Raw genomic sequence first — 12,397 nt, 5'->3', positions numbered from 1 at the left:
TGGTGTACTGGCCTGTCTCCTGGTAGCGCCTCCAGCCTCTGGACACTACGCTGACAGACACAGCAAACCTTCTTGCCACAGCTCGCATTGATGTGCCATCCTGGATGAGCTGCACTACCTGAGCAACTTCTGTGGGTTGTAGAGTCCGTCTCATGCTACCACGAGTGTGAAAGCACAACCAATATTCAAAAGTGACCAAAACATCAGCCAGAAAGCATTGGTACTGAGATGTGGTCTGTGATCCCCACCTGCAGAACCACTCCTTTATTGAGTGTGTCTTGCTAATTGGCAATAATTTCCATCTATTGTCTATTCCATTTGCACAACAGCATGTGAAATTGATTGTCAATCAGTGTTGCTTCCTAAGTGGACAGTTTGATTTCACAGAAGTTTGATTTACTTGGAGTTATATTCTGTTGTTTAAGTGTTCCCTTTATTTTTTTCAGCAGTGTGTGTGTATATATATATATATATATATATATATATATCATGTTTTAACAGGACCAGACAATAAAGTCCACAAACAATTATGTACGATAGGGCAGATGGATAAAAGGAAAGATCTCACCAAATTCATTGGTCTCAGAGTTCCTCCAAAAGATCCTCATCCATAAAGGCCCATATCATCGAGTCCAAGGGGTTGACTGTCCCTGTTAGTCCCTATTAACTTGACTGACCCTTCAGACCCCAAGACTCCCGCCCTTACAGGGGCAGTCCACAGCTGATCCTTTAATTTTGGACAGCCCTGAACTGACCCTATGCGCCTCCGGTCGCGTTTCTTCAAAAATCTTGAGTCATCAGGGGACTGGCACAAAGAACTGTAGAACACAGGGCTGGGCACCCTCTATCTGGGTTGTACTTTAGGCAATGGCAAGTACATTTCCAAGAGAGCGCATCATTATTACAGGTTATAAATACTAGATTCCTTGATAGGGCGTTGATCCAGGGAACTAGTCTGATTGTCGTATGGAGTCGGGAAGGAATTTTTTTCCCAATGTGGAGCTTAGTGTTTGCCACATGGGTTTTTTTTTCCTTCCTCTGGATCAACAAGTTAGGCTATGGGTTGGACTAGATGGACTTAGTCTTCCTTCCACCTTAAAAACTATGTTACTATGTATGTTACTATGAGCGCCCACCCATGTCGCTTCTGGTGCGCTGGACCGCAAGATGCATTTCAAGATGCATCATTATAGAACACCCTCGCTCCTAAACACACTGTGCACTCCACAATGGCCCAATAATAAGAGCCCACAACAACAGCCCCAGGCAGCTGTAATACAAGTACATGGCACAATATGTCAGGATGGTGTTCCATAAGTTAGAAAAGGAAACTCAGGTGGAGGTGTTCCCAGGATCAATGTCCAATAGTATTGGTTCACTTGCAAAAAGTAGAATAAAGGACAAACAAAAATGAGGTATATAGGTTGAGTTAAAAACTGTAGGCAAAAAGCATAATTTATATGAAGCATCTGTATGTCAGCCGCTCATTCAAACCCCTCGGAGACACGGTTTTCAACACAAAGATCCACCTTGTCTCCTTTTGCAGTAATAGGCGGTCCCAATCTCCCCCTCACCTGTTCAATGTCACCTAGGTGCTCACCAATCCTACGCCTCAATTCACGTATGGTCTTGCCTATGTATTCCAGGCCGCATTGGCATACACCTCTATAAATAACTCCCTGCGTTTGGCAGTTAATGAAATCCCTGATGATAAATTCTCTGTCAACATTGGTACCTCTAAAGATTTTAATGTTTTCAACGGAAAGGCAATTTATGCAGTTGCCGCACCTAAAACAGCCCTTAAGGTCTGATTTCAACCAAGACTCACTCGCTGGTGCTAGATAGTGGCTCCGCACCAATCTATCACCTATTTTAATATGTATTTTATCTGTCATTAATAACATTTATATTTGACTTTTGTTGTCACATGGTTCTTTCCATTTTCCTCTTTTGGGACACTTGGATGGTCTGTTTTGATTTTTGATTGCTTATGTATGACGACAATTTACCTTGATTGGACCAAAAACTGTTGATTTACTCTACTTCTTCAGGTATATGTAGATTGTATTTTGTTGTGAATTTTAGTTATAATTGACAACAATGTTTTTATATTGTGCCTTGGTATATTGTGGGTTTCTTTTTGCATCCTACACATTCCCCTATTTTCTCTTTTTAAATGGTTTTAATATGTATATCCATTTGAATTGATGTATCAATAAAGAATTTTTACAATAATCATTGGAGAATAGAGTCTCTTTTTTTCTGTTGGATCTATAGAGCTAAATAATAGAGACAGATAATAGATAGAGGCTGGAACCGAATGCTATCGGGGAGAATAAAGTTAGATTTCCTTTGGCTACGTGCAGGCGCCGGACTAACCTGCAGATTAACCCCATATCTGCAGGTTCATAGCATTTTCGCTGGTGACAGGTTCCCTTTACCATTTAATATAGTCCCCTGAGTGCTTCTAAAAAGTAATAATCTGCCTGATACCTCTACAATCCCCCACACAATATGATGACCCCAGGGCTGCCACCAGGAATTTCAGGGCCACATAGCGGCAACATTTTCGGGCCCCCTTGAAAATGTTGCAGGCTCCACCATAGCTCCGCCTCCACCCAAACTCCACCTGCACGCCTTGAACCTTCCACAGTCCTACCATCCACTCTTGGAAAAACTCCACTTGTGCACCACGTCCTCACCAATCACACATTAACAATTCCCATAGAACACCATATCACATACATAGCAATCAGCTTTCGATTTGGCCAAAAGATTTTTTCAGCACAACAAGGTAGACTCTTTTGGCTGGGTCCTACTCTACTCTAACCTATTAATCATTAAAATATCCAATACTCTTTTCAGGTATGTTTTTATTTATTTCTCTTTAAAGGAATGTGACATATACATTTTTTAAAATGATCAATAATACCACATACAAGAGACAAATACCGTCACACCATGGCCGGACCGCATATTACTACCACATAGTAACCAAATAATACCACATGCAAGGGACAAATACAACCACACCATGAGCAGGCCACATATTACCACCACATACAGTACAGACCAAAAGTTTGGACACACCTTCTCATTTAAAGATTTTTCTGTATTTTCATTACTATGAAAATTGTACATTCACACTGAAGGCATCAAAACTATGAATTAACACATGTGGAATTATATGCTTAACAAAAAAAGTGTGAAACAACTGAAAATATGTCTTATATTCTAGGTTCTTCAAAGTAGCTGGACCACAGAGTGAAGGCAAAAGGGCCAACAAGTGCTAAGCATTTCTGGGAACTCCTTCAAGATTGTTGGAAGACCATTTCTGGTGACTACCTCCTGAAGCTCATCAAGAGAATGCCAAGAGTGTGCAAAGCAGTCATCAAAGCAAAAGGTGGCTACTTTGAAGAACCTAGAATATAAGACATATTTTCAGTTGTTTCACACTTTTTTTGTTAAGTATATAATTCCACATGTGTTAATTCATAGTTTTGATTACCTCAGTGTGAATGTACAATTTTCATAGTCATGAAAATACAGAAAAATCTTTAAATGAGAAGGTGTGTCCAAACTTTTGGTCTGTACTGTACATGGGATAAATACCGCTACACCATCACCAGACCACATATCACCACCACATAATGACTGAATAATACCACATACAGGGGACAAATACTGCCACACCAAGACCTGACCACACATCACCACATAGTGACCGAATACTACAATACTAATCATTAATAAAAAAACACAATTCTAATGCCATTAGTGCACAGGAGCTCTGTACATAGTATACAGTGTATAGTCTAAGTGTACAAGTAATACAGGGACTCACCAGTGACATTATACACAGGAGCTCTGTATATAGTGCCATTGAAGAGGTAATATAGTGATCACCAGTGACATTACACACAGGAGCTCTGTATATAGTGTCAGTGTACAGATAATACAGTGATCACCAGTAACATTTTACACAGGAGCTCTGTATACTCTATATAGGGACTATAAAGCACGTGAACAGACGTGGCTCAACCGTGTCAATGATGTGTTTGGTGAAGTACCTAGTGGACCCGTGGTCGGGGCAGGCAGAGACACCAATGCAATGACTACAAAATTTAAGGATTTACTCAACAGGCGTACCAGAATATGGTGGAACAGGGCATTCCTTAATAAATATGTAGAGAAGGGCTTGATCCCTAGGGGCCTCAGGGTTCAAGTCTTTCCCTCCTTTGATGTCGAGGACGAGGAAATTAGGTCCAAATGGGAAAATCTGGCTAGTAATTGCTCCAGGGGATTTATGGAGCTGTTGATAAATATGAACACAAAAACCCTTGGAATACTTGATGCCCAAATAGATGAGATCAAGAATGGACTCAAACAAGAATTATCACCAGATAATTTGGTATCTCTTAATCTAGAAATCGATGCTGAATTTACTAAGTGGGAGAAAAGTATATGCGAGAGTAAAACCCAGAAATTATAGCGTGACTATAATGATCAGCAGACCAATACCATGTATAAATGGAATCAAAGGCGGGCCCGTACAAGGGTATATTTACGCTCTAGAACGACCTTATTCTCATCCTATGCATCCAGTGAGGGGTCTGTGGCGGGGTGATTCTAAGTGGAATGGTCATAGGAATATGGGAGCGAATAAGGACAAACAGTCTACTAAACGCAAAATACCACCACCCAATAATCAAGAAAAACGGAACAAGGTTGGATTGGAGGTGATTAATTTATCAACTCATACTCTTACTCCCATTCAAAGGGAAGTACTGTCCAAGGGCCTGACGTTCGCACCAACTAACAATTTTAATTTGTTTCCAGCAATAAAGGATCTATACTTATTTGCAAGGAAACTCATTTTGAAAAAATTGCATAATAGAGGGACAGAAGGACAACTTCCAACTAGCTCCTTGGAAAGTGAAGCCCTACAGGCCCTTGAGGATTTGCTGAATGAGCAGGCCCCTGAACACACAGGTATGTTCCCCCAATCCAGTTTTGCACGGTCTACAAGGTTCCCCCCCTTGTCTTTATGTCCAGCGGTTGAAGTTTTTGTTAGATTGGTGATAGACGAATTCCATCAAATCCCTACTAACCGCACTGTGGATAACCTGTCTTTGGATCAACGTAGGGCTTTGCATGCCCTCCAGGCTATGGACGATGTGGTCATTAAACTGGCTGACAAGGGGGGGGGGGAGGAATTGTACTATGGCCTAAAATTATGTATGAGAGGGAGGCATTTAGACACCTAAGGGATAAAACCACCTATTGTAGGCTAGAGCGGAACCCAATGATGACCTACTCTGCTGAACTGGATGATATATTATTTTGGGCTTTTGATAAAGGCATTATCCCCAAAAAAGTTTATGATGGTCTTATTACTAAGTTTCCCAGAATCCCTACCATCTATTTTTTGCCCAAGATCCATAAGAACCCATTGGAGCCGCCAGGGTGTCCGATCTTGTCCGGCATTGGGGGGCTATGCGAACCAATATGTAAATTTATTGAGTTCTACTTAAAACCTTTGGTTGAAACTTTGCCCTCCTATGCACGTGACACGACGGACGTCCTGGCCCGCATTGATGGGATGGTCTTGGATAGCGGTATGATATTAGCTACGGTAGATATGGAGGCACTTTATACTTGCATAAGACATCAAGATGGCCTCGAGGCATGCAAGTTCTTTTTACACAATAGCAACTGGGACGATCAGACCTGTGACCTAATCCTGGAATTTTTGGCCTACATCCTGACGCACAATTTCTTTGTGTTTAAAGATGTATTCTATTTACAGGGGTGCGGCACTGCGATGGGGGCGGCTTGTGCCCCATCTTATGCAAACCTCTTCCTGGGTTTATGGGAAAGAGAGGTCTTTTGCGGGGGAGGGGTGTGGGCCGCTGACCGTGCGCAGTGCTGGATACGCTACATTGATGACGTGCTGATCATCTGGCAAGGCACTGAGGCCCAATTCCAGGAATTTATGTTGCAACTGAATATAAACAGATTTAATATTAAATTGCCATACTCCAGCAGCAGGACACAGGTGGACTTTCTGGACATTAAGATATGTGTGGACTCTTCACTCCAACTCCAGACTGATGTCCATCGGAAGTCCACCTTGGTAAACTCATTATTACATTCTAGTTCTGGACACCCATACTCCACCATCAAAGGTATCCCGGTGGGACAATTTATGAGAATCAGACGGATCTGTTCCTCAGACGTGCGTTTTGAAACACAGTCTGATGACATGCGGGAGAGATTTAGAGCCCGTGGCTATAGCAATAGATGCATTAAAAATGGTTATATTAAAGCTAAAAGGAGGGGGAGGGACACATTATTATATCCCCCCCCAAAAAAACAGGACGCTAAAGAAGTAGTTCGGTTCATCTCAACCTATAATGGGGAGTGGGATACCATGAGGGAGTGTTTGGGGAAGCACTGGAATATTTTAAAAACTGAGCCCGCTTTGTCGCAATTCATTCTAGACCATCCACTTATGACGCCAAGAAGATCCCCTAACCTAAAAGATCTATTGACACAAAGCCACTATGTTCCCATGAAATTAAATCCGTTCGGAACCCGTGGACCCCCTGCTGGATGCTTCCCATGTGGCGATTGCATTGCATGCAAAAATATATCGAGATCAACGAGCTCTTTTACGGCCGATGGGAAGAAGACATATACAATTAAGCAGCATATCACATGCTCCACCTCACAGGTAATTTATTATGCTGTATGCAGCTGTCCCAAAATTCACGTTGGGTTAACCTCAAGACAATTGAAGATACGCACGCGTGAACATGTGCGGGATATTTGTGTGGCTGCAACCGCTATAGACCCTCTCAACTAAAATCAATACCCCGTCACTATAGAAAAGTTCATAATTGTAATCCCAAATGTTTTATGGTGCGTGGTATTGAACATGTACAATGCAGCATTAGAGGGGGTAACATTAAACGCCTTTTTGCACAAAAGGAATGCCGTTGGATCACACTTCTGGGAACTATGGTACCGCAAGGCCTTAATGAGGCATTGGGCTTTGCCTCGTATTTATGATTTATGTGTGTCTCTGCCTCCTCCCTCTCTTTGTAGCCACGGGTTTTTAACATGTTTATCTTGTGCTGTTTTTATTTGGTTTTAATAGTATTTATTGCATTTGGTCAATTCTGACATTTATTTTCTTTTCTTAAGATAATGTCTACAGTCTGTAGGGATTAGGGTTGTACATGACCCCCTCTTCTTTCCTCTGTCCTTTCGCCACGATGCACTTCTGATTATGTGTTTGGAGGACTTCACCCTTTGGGACTAGCTTCGACCCTTGCAAATTCAGCTTTTATGAAGTTTAAAATCAAGGATGAAGCGGATATGGAGTTTTGAACAATACTTATCATGTATGCTGCTCTGATGAACTGTATATTTTGTGTGAAGTGTCCATACTGAACTTTATGCCCTCACTGCCGAAGCATACCGCACATCTGCACTTTAGATCTGGATTTGCTACTTTGCATATATGCACTCTGGCTGGCAGTCACTTTCAGGCACTTCACAAAAAAAAAATATATTTTTTTTTTATATATTTTTTACAATTTTTATATATTTATATATATATATATATATATATTTTATTTTTATTTTTTTGCTGCAGTGCAGGTGCAATCATGGGGTTACTACGTGCATGCTTTGGTGACTGCTGGCAGATGCAGTATGCTGTACATGGTGCACATGCGCCCCCTCCGCCCCGCTCCTTATCTTTGATCTCTCCTGCACTCCGTGGCTCGTACCTGCGGCGGCCGAGTCATGTGACTGCTTGGGAGACTGACGGGGGGCGGGGCGTCCGCAGACATGGCAGCTTGAGGGCTCATGCGCCGTCCACTCCAACGCGATTGGCTCATTTTGGACATGTGGACGGAAGGTCCTTGCAGCTATATAACACAAGATGGATATGTGTCCAACCATGCGCCCTGAGGAAGCCAGACGGCGAAAGCGTGCGTTTGGGGCTGAGGCTGGGCTGGGTACCTGGCGCAGACTTTCGCAAGCATGGGTATGATTGTCTTTTGCTTTTGATTCGATTTCTATTAACAATAGATGGAGTCCCCTTTTATACTTATGCTGATAGCTAGCATTAATATGACTACTACATGGGCTCTCCACCTATAGCTGTTTGTCTATTTACTTTCTACATCTGTATAAAGCATTGCTGCAGGAAGTACTGACGTAATCACTCATTTTTTGGTGTATTATGCTGGGTATACTAGTACCTACCTAGTTTACTATCATGTTTAATTCATGCAGCTTACTTAAATAACCTATGCATGCGTACTGTGTCTGGGTGTTTTAGCCTTGCACTGGGTTACTTATCTCCACATCTTGATATTAAATGACTCTAAATATTTATGCAAATTTTTTAATGAAATGAATTATTAAAATTATATGTTTTTAGCTCATACTCAATGTTCTCCTCCTTTTTTCATACTCTATATAGTGTATAGTGTCAGTGTACAGGTAACACACTACCTCACCAGTGACATCTCTAGTTGAAGTCCTTCATGTTCGCTTTTCTTAATCCTGCGCAGACTGCCATCAGTTCTTGCAGCCAGGACTCGTCTCTGCATAAAATATCACAGTTATCTAGAGCACTGCTTTCAGAGCACTTTCCCCACTTTTTCCTCAACTTCTACACTACTCCAGATGAAGGAAAAAGCGACATAGTGCTTTCCTGCACAGTAACAGGACCCCCTCAATTCATCATCATTTGCTCTCCCCTCCCTCAAGTCACCACCATTTGCTGTTTCCCACCCCCCAGTCTCAATTCATCACCATTTGCTGTTCACCATCCCCCAATCTCAATTCATTATTTACTTTCCCCCACCTCCAGTCTCTATTCATAATCATTTGCTTCTGGCGAGTGGCGCGTGTACGCAATTATGTCATCGCGTATGCGTCATCACCATCGAGTCACAGAAGGGGCGGAGGAAGCCCTGGAGCTACGCGGCTGTTCTGTATTGACTTCTGTGCAGCACCAAGCAGGAAAGCTCCCTGCGATGAAATGTTCACTGTACATTATACCCTGGGGCCCGGTGAGCAGAAGCACAAATCCCCCTCTTTCCTTCTGCTCACCGGGCCGCATACAACAGTAAGGGCAGTAATGCCCTGATGGCGGCCGTGATTGAAAGTATAAAGTGCCTCAGTACACCCCTTTTAATTAGTAGAAATGGATCCGGGGAGCATGGAACATCAGGGATCATTTGGAGGTTAGTGCAACAGTCAAGAGATCTCCTACCATAATAGACATATAGGAGATCAGCTCCACCAGACATATAAAATTCAACCTGAGGCTGAAGCCCACCGTCAACACAAGTGCGAGAATGATGGGAACATTTTATGTAATTTTGCAGGGGTCTTGTACCATTGTGAGAGAATCTTAAAGAGGTTGTGCACTACTTTTACACTGATGACCTATCCTTGGGATAGGTCATCAATGTCTGATGTCACCACCCACCCATCAGCTGCTATGAGCGGCCGGAAGTAGTCACTTACCGAGCTGCTCTGTCTAGTTGTATTGGCCGCTACAGGGTACTACACATCCACCTCCTATTGTTTTGAATAGAAGGTGGATGTACAGTACCAAGCCACGGCCACTAATAGTAGACGGACAGCTCGGTAAGTGAGTACTTCCAATTACAGCTAATCAGCGAGGTGCCGGGTGTCAGACCCCGGCCTATCAGACATTGATGACATATCCGAAGAATAGGTCACCAATGTAAAAGTAGTGGACAACCTCTCCAAAGTTGAGTTCCTGTAGCCTACAGGAAACTGATAATTTGTGTGTCCCACATTTCTTGGGGCCTTTCTTCATGGGGTCTGAGGAGGATAGCAGTCCACTTTTGAAATGTGTTGCCTGTTATCAATATAATATTTTTGTTTGAATCCATGGCCAATACTTATCCATCTTCCACCATCCTTGGCACCCAGCTACCTCATTTTGTCACTTTTCTCTTATTTTACCGAGGTTCAGCTAGGAAAGGATCTAATAAGTTTCATTAGAGCTGTGCCAAAACCCTAGCACAACTTATACAGGTGAGCACTATGTTTTCGTATCACCTTATTATTGTGAGATATACTAACTTAGAGGAGCACTATTGCTCTTTTTTTTATAGCAATAGATGGGTCTGTCGGCTTTGGGGGCAGAGCTCTATGACTTCTTTTTCGATTGGGTGAGATTTTCTCAGCACTCGCCAAAAATACTTCTGTGCCCATTCCTCCATTCGCACTGCTCCAATTTCTTCTGATAGCCTCCTGTGTGTATTTTCGTTATCATTGAGGTGTAGGACAATGTCTGCAATTTGTGAGGAACGCTCCTGAATGACTGTCTTGTGTAACTCCAGAATCTTTGACATGTGGTCTTGTGCCTCTTCTATATCACTGACTGTCTGACCCACATTTTTATTTCTCTCTTTAGGTTTTCCATGTCTTTTTTCTGAGATGCTTCAATCCTCCTTCTATGTCCTGTTTAGTAGGCGTATCTTTCCAGTCCCAGTCTTCCATTGTGTTGGAGAGGTTCTTTGCCATTTTTTTATAGGAATTGGATGTTGGATTTGGTTGGACATATCAGTGGTTGACATAGTGGGGCCAATATTATTCACTAGGTCAGATGTTTAAGCAGGGTAAGACATCGGTTCCAGAAGCAACTGAGAAGAAGAGAGAGAAGCCATGGTCTCCTGTATCGTAGCTACCTCAGATATTGGAGGAGTAAGGGATAGGAAGCATTCAATAGGACCAGTTTCAGTAAGGAGTGAAGGATCAATGGCAGAGTTCCTCTATGTGACGACCAACGCCCGAGGAAGCCAGCTAGCTGTATTGTGTTCTGTGAGATGTGAGAGCTTAGTGAGGCAAAACTTGATCTGTCATTGTCAATCCCCCTCTCCTTAGAGTCCATTAAAAAGGCACATATAGAAGTCCTTGTATTTAAGTAGTGTAAATCCAACGCAATAAGTGGATTCTTTCAGATGAGGTAGCAGAAGTTGGGCACAGGACCCTCCAGGACCTGGTAATGGGTGGTACTTCGTCTGTAGAGTCAAATAGGCAAAAATATTGTGTGAACAGATCATTCAGATAACAGGAGTAAGGTCTGGTAAGACACTAATGCCAAGAGCCCCCCCAGAATGGTTAGCATGAGGGACACAGAGTGGGCATGGGGGACACTATATTCTATATTTAAGAATTTTAGCTATATTTTGGATGTATTTGTGCCCCCCTTTCCTTTATGTTTTCCCCTCCTACTCTTTCCCGCAATGGTACTTATTAATTGAGAGTCAATGTTCTTTCAGCTGTGGTTCTCCACGAGCAGGTTTTGGAAAATTCTGTTGTTTGCGCAGGAAGATGCATCTTTATTCTAATTGGTGAAGAAGTGCCAGCGGCGGGAATATTTCTGCATGAAAGGTCTAAATTCACCAAAGTCTGGGGTAGTCCGTGCACAGCAAGTCACCAGCATCCTGCTAACCCACTCTCTTTTTGTTGCGATGCCTATTAGTCAGCTAAGGCTGGGAGGACTTGGTCCATTTTTGATAGTCAAAGCTGATTATTTATTTGATTACTGACTGATTAATTTATTCCATAGTTTTTAATATTTATTGACTTGATAATATGTTTTAAGTAACCTTTAATAAACCTCGTGAGCCTATTCTTTATCCAAACTAAACTTGTCTAGTCTTTTTTTATTAATAGGTTAAAGGGAATCTGTCACCAGGTCTTTGTCACCTAATCTGAGAGCAGCGTAATGTAGAGACAGAGACACTGATTCCAGTGATGTATTACTTACTGTGCTGCTTGCTGTACTTTTGATAAAATCACTGTTTTATTAACAGGAAATCACTAGAAGACTAGTAAACTAGTACTAGTAAACCTACTATCAGGAAGTCCTCCAAATTCATGAGCCCTGTATAAATCCACCCCCACCACTGATTGGCAGCTTTTTGCCTGTGCACAGTGTACACAGAGATCTGCCAATTAGTGATGTGGGCGGATTATACACTGCTCTGCATTCTGAGCTCTACAAGAGAAAACAGTGATTTCATAAAAACTGCAGCAAGCAGCTGTCACGCAAGGTGTGGGAAAGACTAAGTGCAACACAGAGGGAAGAGGGGGAGGAAGCCAAAACACTAGGCAAAGGGGAAGTGGAGACCCCTAGGCAGTCCTAATATCACCCTGCCTATCCTACTGTCCCTACATAGGTTCCACACCTATCGCCGAGCAGGACCCTAAACCCTGTATATCCCTAGAGCTTGGCCCTAGATAGAGAGGGGGAGGGGGTGAGCACTGGTCAGCCCCACTACAAACTAAAGACAACAAGGTAGACAAACAAATGGGAAAAATTTAGCTT

Source organism: Phyllobates terribilis, unplaced genomic scaffold (assembly GCF_046119375.1).
Source record: "Phyllobates terribilis strain yellow unplaced genomic scaffold, ASM4611937v1 Scaffold_2__4_contigs__length_985480577, whole genome shotgun sequence".
Lineage (NCBI taxonomy): Eukaryota > Metazoa > Chordata > Amphibia > Anura > Dendrobatidae > Phyllobates > Phyllobates terribilis.
The sequence above is the reverse complement of the archived record's forward strand: the minus strand, read 5'-3'. Positions refer to the sequence as shown.